Source organism: Lathyrus oleraceus, chromosome 2, assembly GCF_024323335.1.
Source record: "Lathyrus oleraceus cultivar Zhongwan6 chromosome 2, CAAS_Psat_ZW6_1.0, whole genome shotgun sequence".
Classification (NCBI taxonomy): Eukaryota; Viridiplantae; Streptophyta; class Magnoliopsida; order Fabales; family Fabaceae; genus Lathyrus; species Lathyrus oleraceus.
The window spans coordinates 156,181,764-156,195,552 of NC_066580.1; the positions used below are offsets into that span (position 1 = coordinate 156,181,764).

Genomic DNA, 13,789 nt, shown 5'->3' on the forward strand with positions numbered 1-13,789 from the left:
TCAAAAGAAGATGATTGTCTTTCAAAAAAAAGAAAAAAAAGATTGTTCTTCAATCGAGATCATTTCAATTAAGAAATCGGGTTATTTTGATTGAAGTAAAGTACTTTCATTACCTAACATGATAATCACATGTGGCATGTTTGACCTTTAATAAGGAACATGTTGCACACATAAAAGACCTATTTGAATACATCGTAAAGCTCCATCTTGAACACATGTGTCTTTAAAAAGTTATCAATCAATTCATGTGGGATTCTCTCTTACCATAATCTACATGCCTTTAGAAATTAATTATAATTGTTATTTATTGCGTTAATAGAAGCAAAATAATTGTTTAGTATCATACTTACATGCTAAATAAGATTGTGATCATGTTCATGATAGGTAAGTGATCTATCTTTCTTTCCACTTATTACTTCTAGTAGTAAGACATCAAAGTTGAATACATCGGATTTTATGGAGAATAATCCATGAATGGCATACTCACAGTAAAGTTTTATCATCATATAAGATACTTACTATGTTCTAACTATTCTTCTTGTCTTTCCTTCGATTTGATCACCTCCAAACATTTTAGCTAGGCCAAAATCTGAAATTTTTAGATTCATTTCATTGTCTAACAAAATGTTACTTTCTTTCAAATCTATGTGTATGATCCTTAATCTAGAATCTTGATGAAGATATTGAAGTCCTCAAGCAATTCCATTCAAAATATTAAAATGAATAGACCAAACTAACAGTTTACTTTTAACGGGGTCTGTTAAGATTATTCAATGAATTGATAAGAAAAATATTTTTTCTTTTCAAAATAACGTATAAAACAAATAAATTTATTCTTTTAGTCATGTATTCATATAGTAATATTTAGTTCTCTCCTTCAATACAACAACCAAGAACCTTCACAAGATTTCGATGTTGCAATTTAGCACAAAATATGACTTCATTTTTAAATTCTATTAACCCTTGTTTAGAATTTCATGAAAGCCTTTTGACTGCAATTATTTTTCCATGTATCAATGAACCATGAATTATCTAATTAAAAAAACAATAATTGATGAGACTGATAAATTCAGTTATTGTTTAAAATTAGTCATGTTAAAGACATACCTTATACACAGGTCCAAAACCACCTTCACCAAGTTTATTGTTGAATGAGAAGTTACTGATAGCCTTGAGCATTCAGGATACATCAAATAAAGGATGCTCAAAATCTTCATGGTCTCCTTGGAGATTTTTCCCTTTTGTCACAGGACTTGGGATCAATGACATTTAAATTGAAACTTACACTAAATTTAGAATCTTAAAAAACTTACTTTTACCTTTGCCCATGTTTAACGTCTACATACAAATTCACAAAGAAATGAATTATATTAGTCAAATATCTATTTAATATAACAAACACTAAAAAGTAAACAAATTTTAAACTCTTATCAATATCTCAACTAGCATATGTACGGACATATAAATCTTGTCCACTACTTTGTGATAGTCTTAAATCAAGAAGATCATTAAACCAAAGAGAACAACTACTATCTACTCCGGTTGGATCCAAGTATGTATAAGCAGTGCAAGAACAATTTTGCAAGCATTTAATTTTTCAATTCTCAAGTGTCATGTTTAGATTGACCCAGGAATTTGTAGTATCCAGAAACTTCATCCCGAAAAATTTATGAAACCCGTCTCGATTTTTAACTCCACAACTCCAATTTCCACTCCGTACACATCCTTGTGTCCAGTCCATTGCATTTCATCATTGATTAGATTTCGGCTCAAATCCATCTAAACATTGACACATTAGCGACCCGTCAACGATGCAATGTCTGTTCACACTGCAAACATTGTAAACATCACAAGCATCAAGTGTCAATTATTGGTAAACATCCATGTTTTCGATTTGGGAACCCAAATTAGATGTTGGCGAGCCGAAAATGTTTGATTGATAACTATTATAAAGATCACTATTTTTTTTAAGTGTGTACATATAACGCGCCTCATTTTCATTATTGATAAACTCGAAATTATAAATTGGATTAGGCTTTAATCCAACAATTCCACTAGCTTGGGCACTCCGTGGTCCTAACCTATAATATTTTGTTGATCCTTTCCAAATTATGGTGTCGGGATTGCTCATATGCATCATGGTTATAGTTTAATCACCCGCAGATGGATCATTTGTGGTTCTCCAAGCCGTAAAATGCTTTTCAAATACAGTTTTTTGTTCCATCCAAACTTCATTTATGATAATATTGTATCACATAGATAATCAAAACTCTACCACAACTTTTTCTTCTCCTCCCAAGTTCGAGATTAAATTTGAATTTGAATTTGAATTCTCGTATCTGAGTACTAAATTCCTGTTGTCTAAAAGCTGAAGGATAACGGAACTCGAGGTCTTTCTTGTTACATTTATCGACCAAACAAGAGATTCATTCTGGTTGAGAAGTAAAAGGTTTCCATCTTGGTTTATGATCAACTTGCTCGAATCATCTTTGGTTGGATTATCGCAGTTTACGACCCAAATAACTCTTCGACCCAGGATATTTTTATACCAAATTCCTATATAACGGTTAGAGGAATTAGTACCAAAACCAAAGAATCCCAATTCAAAGCTTCCATCTTTAGAAATCAAAGTGTTGCCATCAAGAAATGAAGTTGATTGGGTGATAGTATCTGTAGCAAATGAACTTTGAGATTGGAAAAAAACATATTAGTGATGATAATTAGCCTAAAAGGAAAAGCCATTTTGTGATGATTTTGGGATCATACAAAACATTCAAAGAGTTTTGACCAAAGAGAAGCAAGATGGTATAGGATGAGAGTTGAGAATGAATGATACTGTTGGAATTTCACATAGGTTGCATTTGAAATATTCAGTGGTTACTTCTTTGTATTTTTAAAAGTATTATATGGAATATGAAGGAACTTTCTGAATACATGTAAGAGAGGCAAATCGTAAAGGACATAGTCAGCCAACTTTTTATTTAGCAAGAACCCAATCGAATATAACTACTTAATTTATCCAACTTCCCTTTTGTTATTGGGGATCTAACACTTTATATATATATATATATATATATATATATATATATATATATATATATATATATATATATATATATATATATATATATATATATATATATATATATATATATATATAACATTGTTGTTGTTTCTCAGCTCAAAGAGTAATTGATTATTTTCTTAGTCTAACAATCACAATCATTCAAATATCAATGAATAATCATTTAGACAATTAATCAAATAATGCAAGCACAATACAACCTCAAAATGTCATATATTACTCCTATGATAAATCATTAAGGTCGACATAACCTCTTTTAGTGATTCTTGAAAATCACTATTCAAGAATAGGCTCCCCTTACTTATTTGTCTCTTGTAAGGTTTGGGATACACACACGCACACACATACGCACATGTACACGCACGCACACACACAAGCACATGCACACACACACACACACACACACACACATACACACGCGCACACACACACACATGCACACGCACACACATCAGATTTAAATGTGATTTAAAATTGAATTTGAAATATAAAAAATCATATTTTTTGGAGAGATTTAAAGAGTAAATCATATCTAATTAATTCATCTATTTTCTGGAATAGGCTTAGGAATAGGCTTTGACCAACAAAAGGTTTGTTGGTTGTTGTAAGACTAATTGTACTAATTCAAAGTAGTTAATTTCCATTCTTGGGTAGAGTGCCCCAAGACGTAGGTGTGGTTTCACCGAACTGGGTTACCAATCTCTTATGTTTTTGCTTTCCAGCTTTCTGCATTGTTAATTATTGTTGTATCATTGTTGTCAATATGTACTTAAACTATTTTTAAAAGTTGGACAAGTTGTCTCAACATCTGGTCCAACACATGTCCCCTAAGGAATAGAACTTCAATTGGCATCAGAGTAAGCATCTTATTTTATTTGGGTGAGCTCCAGGGAGATATTTTATGTTAAAATGGACAATATTAAGGATGAAGGCTCTATCAATATACCACTTGTTTTGGATGACACCAGTCATGACTATTGGAAAGCTAAAATGGTTACATGTCTCAAATCCATAGATAGAAAAACTCGGAAGGTCGTGATTAATGGGTGGAAACATCTTGTGATTACTTCTCAAGAAGGTATCACAAGTTTGAGGCCTGAAGCTAAATGGATTGATGCAGAAGATAATGAAACTCTTTGAAACTCCAAGGTTTTGAATTTTATTTTCAATGGTGTTGACAAGAACATGTTTAGATTGATCAACACATGTACTGAAGTCAAATATGCTTGGGAGATTCTGAAGACTATCCATTGATAACATGAAAATGCATTGTATATTTTGACTCATTTCACATGCATTTTGATGTCAATTTTATGTACTTTTGTAGTATTATGTTGGTAGTAGGTGCTTATTTCAGGTACTTAGCAATTATAAGTTTGTACGCGACAAAATGAGGAAAAATGGCGCAAACGGGAAGAAGGAGCAAGAATTATGTTGTCATGACAGTCACTTTACTGTTATACCGGTCATCATGCACTCAAGAGAGGTCAACATGTCAGCTAAAGTCAACAAAATGAGGAAGACATATCAGCAAAGGGTAATATTTGACCCGTTAACATAAAGACGACCATCATGGTCATGACGGATACAGCGTTAGCAGTGTGACGCCCGTCCTGAATCTGTTGTCTAGTTTTTTTCGCCCTCTACTCAGAATTCAGTTTCTCCACCTCCTTCATTTTGTCGTCACTTTAGCATGATCCTAATAACTTCCGGTACGAATATTAGCCTACAAATAGGCATTTAAAAGTCATTTTTAGGATCCAAGCTTTATCTAGGCATAAATTTCACTTTGTAAAAGAAATAATTTCTCACATTTAGTGATCATTGCAACCTTAGAATTAAGTTTCGGAGAAAATTCTATTTTATAATCTGTTGTTGCTGCTAGATTAATCATGTTAGCATTATTTTCCATCATTTAATTTCTAGTTTCTTTACCAGATTTAAGTCTCCCTTCAGAGCCCCCTTTAAAATATTCAAGTATACCTTTTATGTTATTTGTAGGTTCTGTTTATTTGCATTATTTACTTACTCTTATGAACATGTATGCCATGAACAAGTTCTGCCTGTTTAGTCTTTTTACCATGTCAACTTAAATCGGTTGAGTCCAGAATGCAAGGACCGTCGTACCCACGGTACTCTAATAAGTCAGAAAATTAATATTTATAACGAGAATTTCTTTTTTGTCTAAATTTTTTCTGTTTTTACAAATTAAAGTTTATTGCGAAAGCAGAAACATAGGGATACTGGTTTCAACTCGAAAGAGTGAAACCAATATCTCATTATAGAAAAATTTAAAAATTAATTTAAAATACAGGAAAACCGCTTTTTAATTAATTTGAAAAAATATAATTTTCAATAAGGTGATTTTAAACTTATAATCGGATACGCGAAAGCCGAACTTTATACGTTTAAAATGTGGGACCGGACACGCGAAAGCGGATGACACCTTTAAAATTAATTTTATACTAAAATAAAATGTTTAAGAAAAAAGTGGTTACTTTTCAAACGGGATTTAGAAGTTGTAACACCGTACACACGAGAGCGGGCAATTTGATTACGGAGTCAAAATCCAGTACCGAACACGCGAAAGAAGACGATACCTTTAATTTAATCCTTGCCGGTAAGAAAATATTTTCTATTTATAATTATAAAATATGAATTAGTGAGCACAAACGATCGACGATAATCCCTGGTCTCTCATCAATATAATTAAGTTAACACGAACTTATTTTCCTCTTCTGCAAAACAAACACATTTAGATCACCTTAGATGAACAACTTAGTAGTTGAGAATGATACTTGTCATTTGGTCTCTGTGAGATTCGATACCTTTTATACTAAAACCAACAAATTTAGGATGTCAAGGATGAAATTCCTCACTACAAAGTTTGACAATCTGAGAATGGATGAAGTTGAATATATCTCTGATTTCAACATCAGACTTAGAGACATTTCCAACAATTTGTTTGCCTTAGGAGATAAGATGGCAAAAGATAAGCTAGTCAGGAAAATCCTCATATCTTTGCCTAGGAAATTTTTCATGAAGGTTACATCAATTGAAAAAGATCAAGACTTAAGCACCTTGATGGTTGATGAACTAATCGGTTCTCTTCAAACCTTTGAAATTTCTATAAATGGAAGATCTGAAAATAAGAACAAAGGTGTAGCATTTGTATCCAACACTCAAGAGGTTGAAGATCAATGTGATAAGGATACTGAAGAAAACCTATCAGATGTTATAGCTTAAGAAATTACAATAAATCTTTGAAGAACCTGGACAGAAAATGGAGGACAAACGTGCAAGACCTTAGGTCATACACTGGTCCCTAGAGAAAGAACTTGGAAGAAGACAAAGGAAAAGGGGTTATATGTTTTTTTAATGCGAAGGCTTTGGATATATCAAAGTTGAATGCCCTAATTTTCTAAAGAATTAGAAAAGGGGATCGACAATCACTTGGTCTGAATCTGATGATAGTGAAAGAGAAACTATCGACAAAGTAATGGCTTTCACTAGAAAGTATGAGTCTGTGGAAGAATCCAGTGATGAAGACATGTCTGAAGAAGAGCTAGCTGAAACCTTTGGACTTCTACACACCAAGTGGAAAGAAGCTTGCACTACATTTTAGAATAAAAATAAAACCATAAGTGTTCTTAATGAAGAAAATAATAGATTGTCTCAACTATCTCAGGTCTGGAAGAAGAAATCACTTTGCTCAATGTTAAACTTGAAAGTATGGAAGAGTATGTACCGATGATAAACAAAATTTAAGATGTGTTAGATGACGACTTAGAAGAAAATATGAAGGTTGTATGGTTTGACTACAATTCCATGAACAAAAAGATTAAACTCCCTTCAAGGAAGAAGATTAAGTTTCAAAAGGTGGACCACATGCCTCGGCATCATGCTCGACATGTGTACCCTCGTTGCAAAGGCTATACAAAATATGCAAAGAGATGTCATCATTATGTGAGATATGGTCACATAAGACACTTTTTCTACATATTATATGGTTATCCTTAGTTTAATGGACAACCAAGATCTAAAAGGAAGAAAGGGAAGAAGACTCTTGCTAAGCAAGTGTGGAAGCTCAAGGAAACTGTCAAGTGTATTTTAGTTTACATATATCCTAGAGTCTCTTTAAGATAAGTTTGGTATTTTAACAGTGGATGTTCACATCACATGATTGGTGAAAGGAGCTATACTGAATAACTTAAGACTTGCTCTCAGAGTTATATTACTCTTAGTGATGGAACTAGAAGAAAGATAACATGAATAGGAAAATTGGTTTACCGGGGATCCCTAGTCTTGATCAAGTTCTTCTAGTATAAGGTTTTGCTGCAAACTTGATTAGCATAAGTCAGTTATACGGTTAGGGTTTGAATGTGAACTTTAATAATTCTAACTACAGTGTCTCCAACAAAGATCAAGAAGTGATATTGAAAGGCTCAAGATCTAAGAACAACAACTACATGTGGATACCTCAAACCCAGAATATGTCCCCAATTGTTTGTCATCCAAGGGTGGAAAGACTAATTTGTGGCACCTTAACTCTGGCCAACAAAGTACCAAAATCTTCATACCTGAAGAAGAGAGAGTTGAAGAAGAAGTTCATAAATTTTTTGATGTCTCAGCAGATGTCCTACCTGAGGAATCTGACATTGTTTCTAGTAGCTATAATGCTGAAAAACATTCAATCAATGAGGGAAGTTTATCCAAAACTCAGACACATGACCCTATTAAAAATATTATAGAAAGTCTAAATTATGGAGTCACAATAAGATTTAGAAATATGATTACCAATTCATGCTTCACTGAGCCAACAATCAATAAGGAAGATTTGAATGTTGGATTTTGGATAAGTAACATGAATGTGAGTTTGTGGGGGTTAGTCTCAAAGACTGAAGATATGTATGATGGAATGACAAACAAAATGGTGCAGCACTGTGTTCAACAAGTAAAGTTTAACCTTAAGATAAATAGTTCTAGAGAACTTGTGTGTCTTCTTAAAGTAAAGAAGTTGGAAGACAATGATATTATGTTACAAAGCAACTACGGTGGGACCATAATGAAAAAAGTGGGGAATGAAAATGCAAGTCATGATATGATTCTAGCTACTCTTAGTTTTTTCATGGAGAAATTAATATTGGGAATGTGTGAGTTATAGGCTCTTCCACATGAGATCGTTACTGCTCTTAGAATAAGGAACTTTGTTACAAATAAAGTTATAAAGTTTATGTCCATAATTAAAACTTGGAAAAAGTCAACCTAATGACACTAACCAAGCTAGGAAGCAAGTCAAGATGACATTACCACTTATGGACTTTATAAGACTCGTGCAAGGAATTGTTATTCAAGGAAAGATTGACTGTCAGGCTGTAGATCCTCCCATCATTGAACAATTCGTGCTTAAGAAGAAAAGTCTGGAGAATTTTAGTGAGATTGCATTAACTCCTTATCAATTCGTGCTTAAGAAGAAAAGTCTAGAGAATTCTAGTCAATTGATCTATAGTCTGTATGCTGGACATTGTGCTCGTCACAATATACCATATTTAGATGCGAATGATTTTGTTGCTAGTAAAAGTATTTTAGAAGTCTAACTCATGGTTAGAACTATAAGTGATCAGTCTCTAAGTCAAAATACTTGGACTGACAAGATCTAGAAAACCACTTTAAGGGATCAAGATGTTGATAAAGATGTACTAGACATCATGTTTGACATATTGAAGACCAAGTCTCAAATTCATAATAACATGATGATGGAAATGGAAATTAAGGTTATGATCTCATTGGTCCTTATGTTAAGCAAGGTGTTATGATGTCTGTTACAAATGATAGACAACTGCTTCTGAAAGGCAGTCATACTAAATTACAACGGATAAACCAAATGTTGAATGAGTACAATGTGGGACTAGATGCCATGACATTGTTCTATGTTAATTTGAGAGATATGAGTATTTCAAAGAAAATTTACATTAGTCATCTCTTCATTTGGACATCTTTGAATAACATGATTGTCACTGAGAAATAGTTGATAGACATATTCACCAAAGCATAGGATGCAATTAAGTTTGAAAACTCAAGAAGTGATCTTGGTATCTGCATCTATGAATCCATGTAGCAATCAATTATTGGGAGTTGTGCCAAAAGAGAACAAATGTTTCTCTTCCCTAAGACCTTTATGGTTCATAAAATAAGGTGAATTCTTCTCCTATATGAGTTGAGTTATAATTGGGTTGGCGTTACAAATAAAAAAACCATTCTTTTTTACTTCATCATACTCTCAGATAAAAAATCCATCTCCTATCTTTCAAGCTCATCCTCATTTCTACAAAATGAATCAAAATTCTAAAGATTCATATAAGAAATCAAGTGGGATTTTCTCTGTCAAAGAAATTGATGTACCTAAGGATGTTGGTGATCTTCTTGAGTATATGTCTAATAAGACCAAGAAAGTTCGTTCAACTTTGTCTGGAAATGTTAAGAGTAGTATCACCATCGTGGAACCTTCTGGGGGTACGTCTGTCACCGAGAAGATAGTGACCTCCAATTTGAATCCTTATAAGATAAGGAAGATAGAAGTTGCAGTTTCAGAACTAATGGAATCAAGTGATTCAAGTGACTTAAGTGATTCAGAGTCAAATATGGACTGCTAGGATTGATATTTCATTTAAGAAGCTGAAGATTGGAGCCTTCTTCCTGAAGATTGAAGGCTGGTGATTCCTGGTGTTTTTGTTACTTAGTTTTCATTGTAGCCCTTGCATTTGGACACATTTTGTTTCCTTGTTCTGGTTTTGTAATGACGTGATAAGACTTTCTAAAATATTTACCAATAGTTGACCTAATGATCTAGCATCATGTTCAACATATTCTACTTGTTTATTTTTGGCTACCCTTGTGTGTATGAGATAACATACTAACCTCTGGGCTGACTGACTAATCTTGCTGAGGAAAACCTTTGCCAAATTAATGCAAAAGGGGGGAGTAATGGTGTATGGAGTGGACTGGTGACTACTGACTTTTATGATGTATGAGGATCTTCTTATGTCCTGACATATCCTGATGTGTTTAGTATTCACTGATATATCTAGTACTAACTGATTTTTTTGTGCGCACTTGTTGAAGCATCTGGCCTGACATCTAGCTCTCATCTGCTGTGTGTGCCGAATTTTTGTGTGTTAGTAGTAGCTTATAATCTCTGACTACTTACTACTAATTGTGTGTACATGCATGACTATTTCATCTAGAATGATTGCATGTATTTATATTTATGGAGCATTGTGTGTAGAAAACTCATGATATTTTGTGTGTGTTTGTATGTGTGTATGTGTGCGTGTGTGTGTGTGTAACTACCTCATGATTTATGAATTATGCTCTAGTTTGGTTACTTATGCTTCTACTATTGTATGCTCAGATGGATATTCTTTTGATACTGCTATTGTTGGTCTAATTATACCCATGATACTTAGCTATTTTGTGCTCGAATAGTTGTTTTTCCAAAATTTTCCAAAGGGAGAGATTGTTGGTCCTTTTAGGATTAGCTGCATTATGCAAAATAATATGGAGTTTGCTCAAGTTGGTTCTGGTGCATAAGGGATACTTGTTGAACACGATGTTCCAACATCTAGTCTCTGTCTAAAGACATATGATATTGCAATTTTGTTTTAGTATTTCTCTATCCAAGATTCGCTCTAAATCAGATTTGTTGCAGTTATTTTAGCAATATTTTGTTGATTTGTTTGACAGTTGGAGATGTTCAAATCAGATTTAAATGTAATTTAAATTGAATTTGAAATATAACAAAATCATATCTATTGGAGATATTTAAGGAGAAAATTATATCCAATTGATTCAACTATTTTCTTGACAAATTAAATAGAGACATCTAAGTGGAAAAAGCCCAGAAGAAATTTCTATATAAGGAGACACAATTCTCATTGTTTGACAAGATTTTTGGTGCGCAAGAATTAGGTTCTTTGTTCTAGGGTTTGAGTCTTTTATTACTTATATTCCACGTTAATACCATAACTGGATTAGTGTTGAATCTACTATTATACACCACTATGTTTCAGTTACTTGGCATAGTTTGTTTGTCTTGGTTGAGCTGTAATATTTAACATTGTTCGTTAAGTTGTAAACACCAATCACAAGTTGTGTGGTTGAGATGAAAGTGAGTTGGTTCTAATATTTAGAGTGGGTCCTTAAATATAAAGACACTAAAATTAGGAAGAGGCTTTTAACAACATAAGTTTTGTTGGTTATTGTAAGACTAAGTGTACTAATTCAAAGTATTGAATTTCATTTCTTGGGTAGAGTCCCTCCAGACGTAAGTGTGGTTTCACCAAATTGTGTTACCAATATCTTGTGTTTTTTTCCAGCTTTATGCATTTTTAATTATGGTTGTATCATTGTTGTTAATCTATTCTTAAACTGTTTTTAAAAGTTGGACAAGTTTTCTCAACATCTGGTCCAACATTTAACCTATGAGGAACAAAATTACAATAATATATTGGCAAACCCCGCCTAAAGAGATCAATCTTGATATCTCCAGAGAGTTATATGCCAATGTGCAACCTTCAGATGTTGATACCATGATATCACATGTATCATGGCTATGGAGGAAACAAGTTCCATATGATATACAAACACATAAGTGCTTAGAGGATAATTTTATGGAAAATCCTGATAAAGTAAACCCTTATCAAAGGCATTAGTTAGAAATAATAGGGATTATGATAGGATCTCCGCCGATAAGAGGTAGGAAGATCAGGTCGACCCATGAAATTCAAAAGGACCAACCTCGTCATGAATGCCCAAATATGGTTAACCTTTATCATATCCAATATTGATTTGGACAAGGCTGATACAATATATGCCCCGTGTTTAATATATATATAAGGGTAAAAGGGTAATTATACACATAAATATTTTTCAGATAACATGCCATTTTCGTGACTTGGGTAGTAGTGATGTATGGCTAGATACTGCTCACTATTTATTAAGCTTACACACATAAGGATAAATTGGTGAGAGAGCGAAATACGGAACACCGTAAGATAGAGTACTTATGAGAATTACACGACACTGAAAGGTGTGTTGTGCTTAAATGAATTGTATAACATCGTTAGGTATGGTGTACTTAATAAGAATGTGAAATACGGTAAGGTACTATGCACTTAAGTGAAATATAGTACATCATAAGGTACAATGCACTTAAGTGATTTTCAGCTTGCAACCCACACAAAAGGTTCTATAAATAAAACCCGTGTGAAGAAGGTTTTACACTTGATGCAATTTGGTTTGAACCCTAATCGTAGTACCATCTCTCTCTCTCTCTCTCTCTCTCTCTCTCGGTCTTCATTTGTAGCACCTAACATTGAGATTAAAAGAAATTTGTTCGTGTGGACTGAGTAAAGGTATTTTTCTTAGTTTAGCATTTGTGATTGTTCATTCGATTATGCATCAAAGGTGTTAATCGCCATAAGAAGTAATTATTTTTATCAGTGATCATGATCATTCGTAAGGATCGACTTAAGAGAAATTTTTCTTTTCCGCTACGTTTATATTGTAATTTTCCTCCAATACTTGCAAAACACTTTGAACCCTAAATCAATGGATGATTGAGACAATGAATGAATTTATTTTTAGCTTTTCAAGAGTGTGTACCTTGATTTGATGTTTGTGGTCCTTTTTATAGGAGTCCCATTAGGTTTTTTGTAGGCCTTTTTCCTTTTAATTTGATTAATACCATTCATATATGAAGATGTCATGATGTAAATCATTATGCAATCTAATGGTCTTGCCTTGGTTTCTTGCATATATGGAGTGCTTTATAGGGCATGTATATGCCTAATCCCAAAGACCTAGGAAATTCTCCTTTATGAAATATTTGTATCCCTGCGCCACTAAACTAATGTCATTCATCTTGAAAATATATTTATCCATGTGGTTATATGGCATTTTTGGACTCGTCTTCATTGGGATGCTTTTAGGGCTAAGACTGGGTAGAAACAATATCATTTTCTTCTCTCCATGTTATCCTTGTTATAAATTTATTTTTCTTTGGACTTGAGTGATTAAATTGGTCTTTTCGTTGTAGGTCTAATATCATTCTGAACTAACCGTATATTAGGCTTATGGCTCATTACGTTGATGAGCCGACTTCAATCCTGCTGAATCCTTCACATTGCCATCCCTAGTTTTGGATACATTTTAAGGAAAAATATTCCTTAACAATGGAAGATTGTAATATCCCATTATCTCTTATGCTTGTGTATGTTATGTATGAAATTGTGTTGAGATGTGCATATGAGATCATTTCTCTAACTAGTAAATAGATTAATTAGGTCTAAGTAAGTTATGAGTTTATTGAACTATTAGATGTCCAATAGAAAATGATTTTAAGGACTTTACAGAGGTTGAGAAAGAATTATAAGTGAGAAAAAATTGTTTTCGAGTATGTCTTTAAGGAGATACTCATATTCTGACACCCGAACTGCAATGAGTGAATAAAAATGAATTATCGCTTGATGACTATTTTGGAATGTGAGATTTGTTAAGGATTTTGGAATAGAAAGATATCTCAAACTTCTTAATCCTATGTTCAAACACATCTTTTCAATTTTCAATTTATACCTTTCAATCTTTGAATGTTAGAGACCTTACCATATTCAATGAATTGATTAAATAATTCTTTTCAATTAAGTT

General features: G+C 33.1%; 1 pseudogene; it reads right to left on the bottom strand.

Moving 5' to 3' along the window:
• Window positions 1-1,438: 1,438 nt before the first annotated feature.
• LOC127122389 (G-type lectin S-receptor-like serine/threonine-protein kinase At4g27290) lies at window positions 1,439-3,817 on the bottom strand (annotated as a pseudogene).
• Window positions 3,818-13,789: the final 9,972 nt, after the last annotated feature.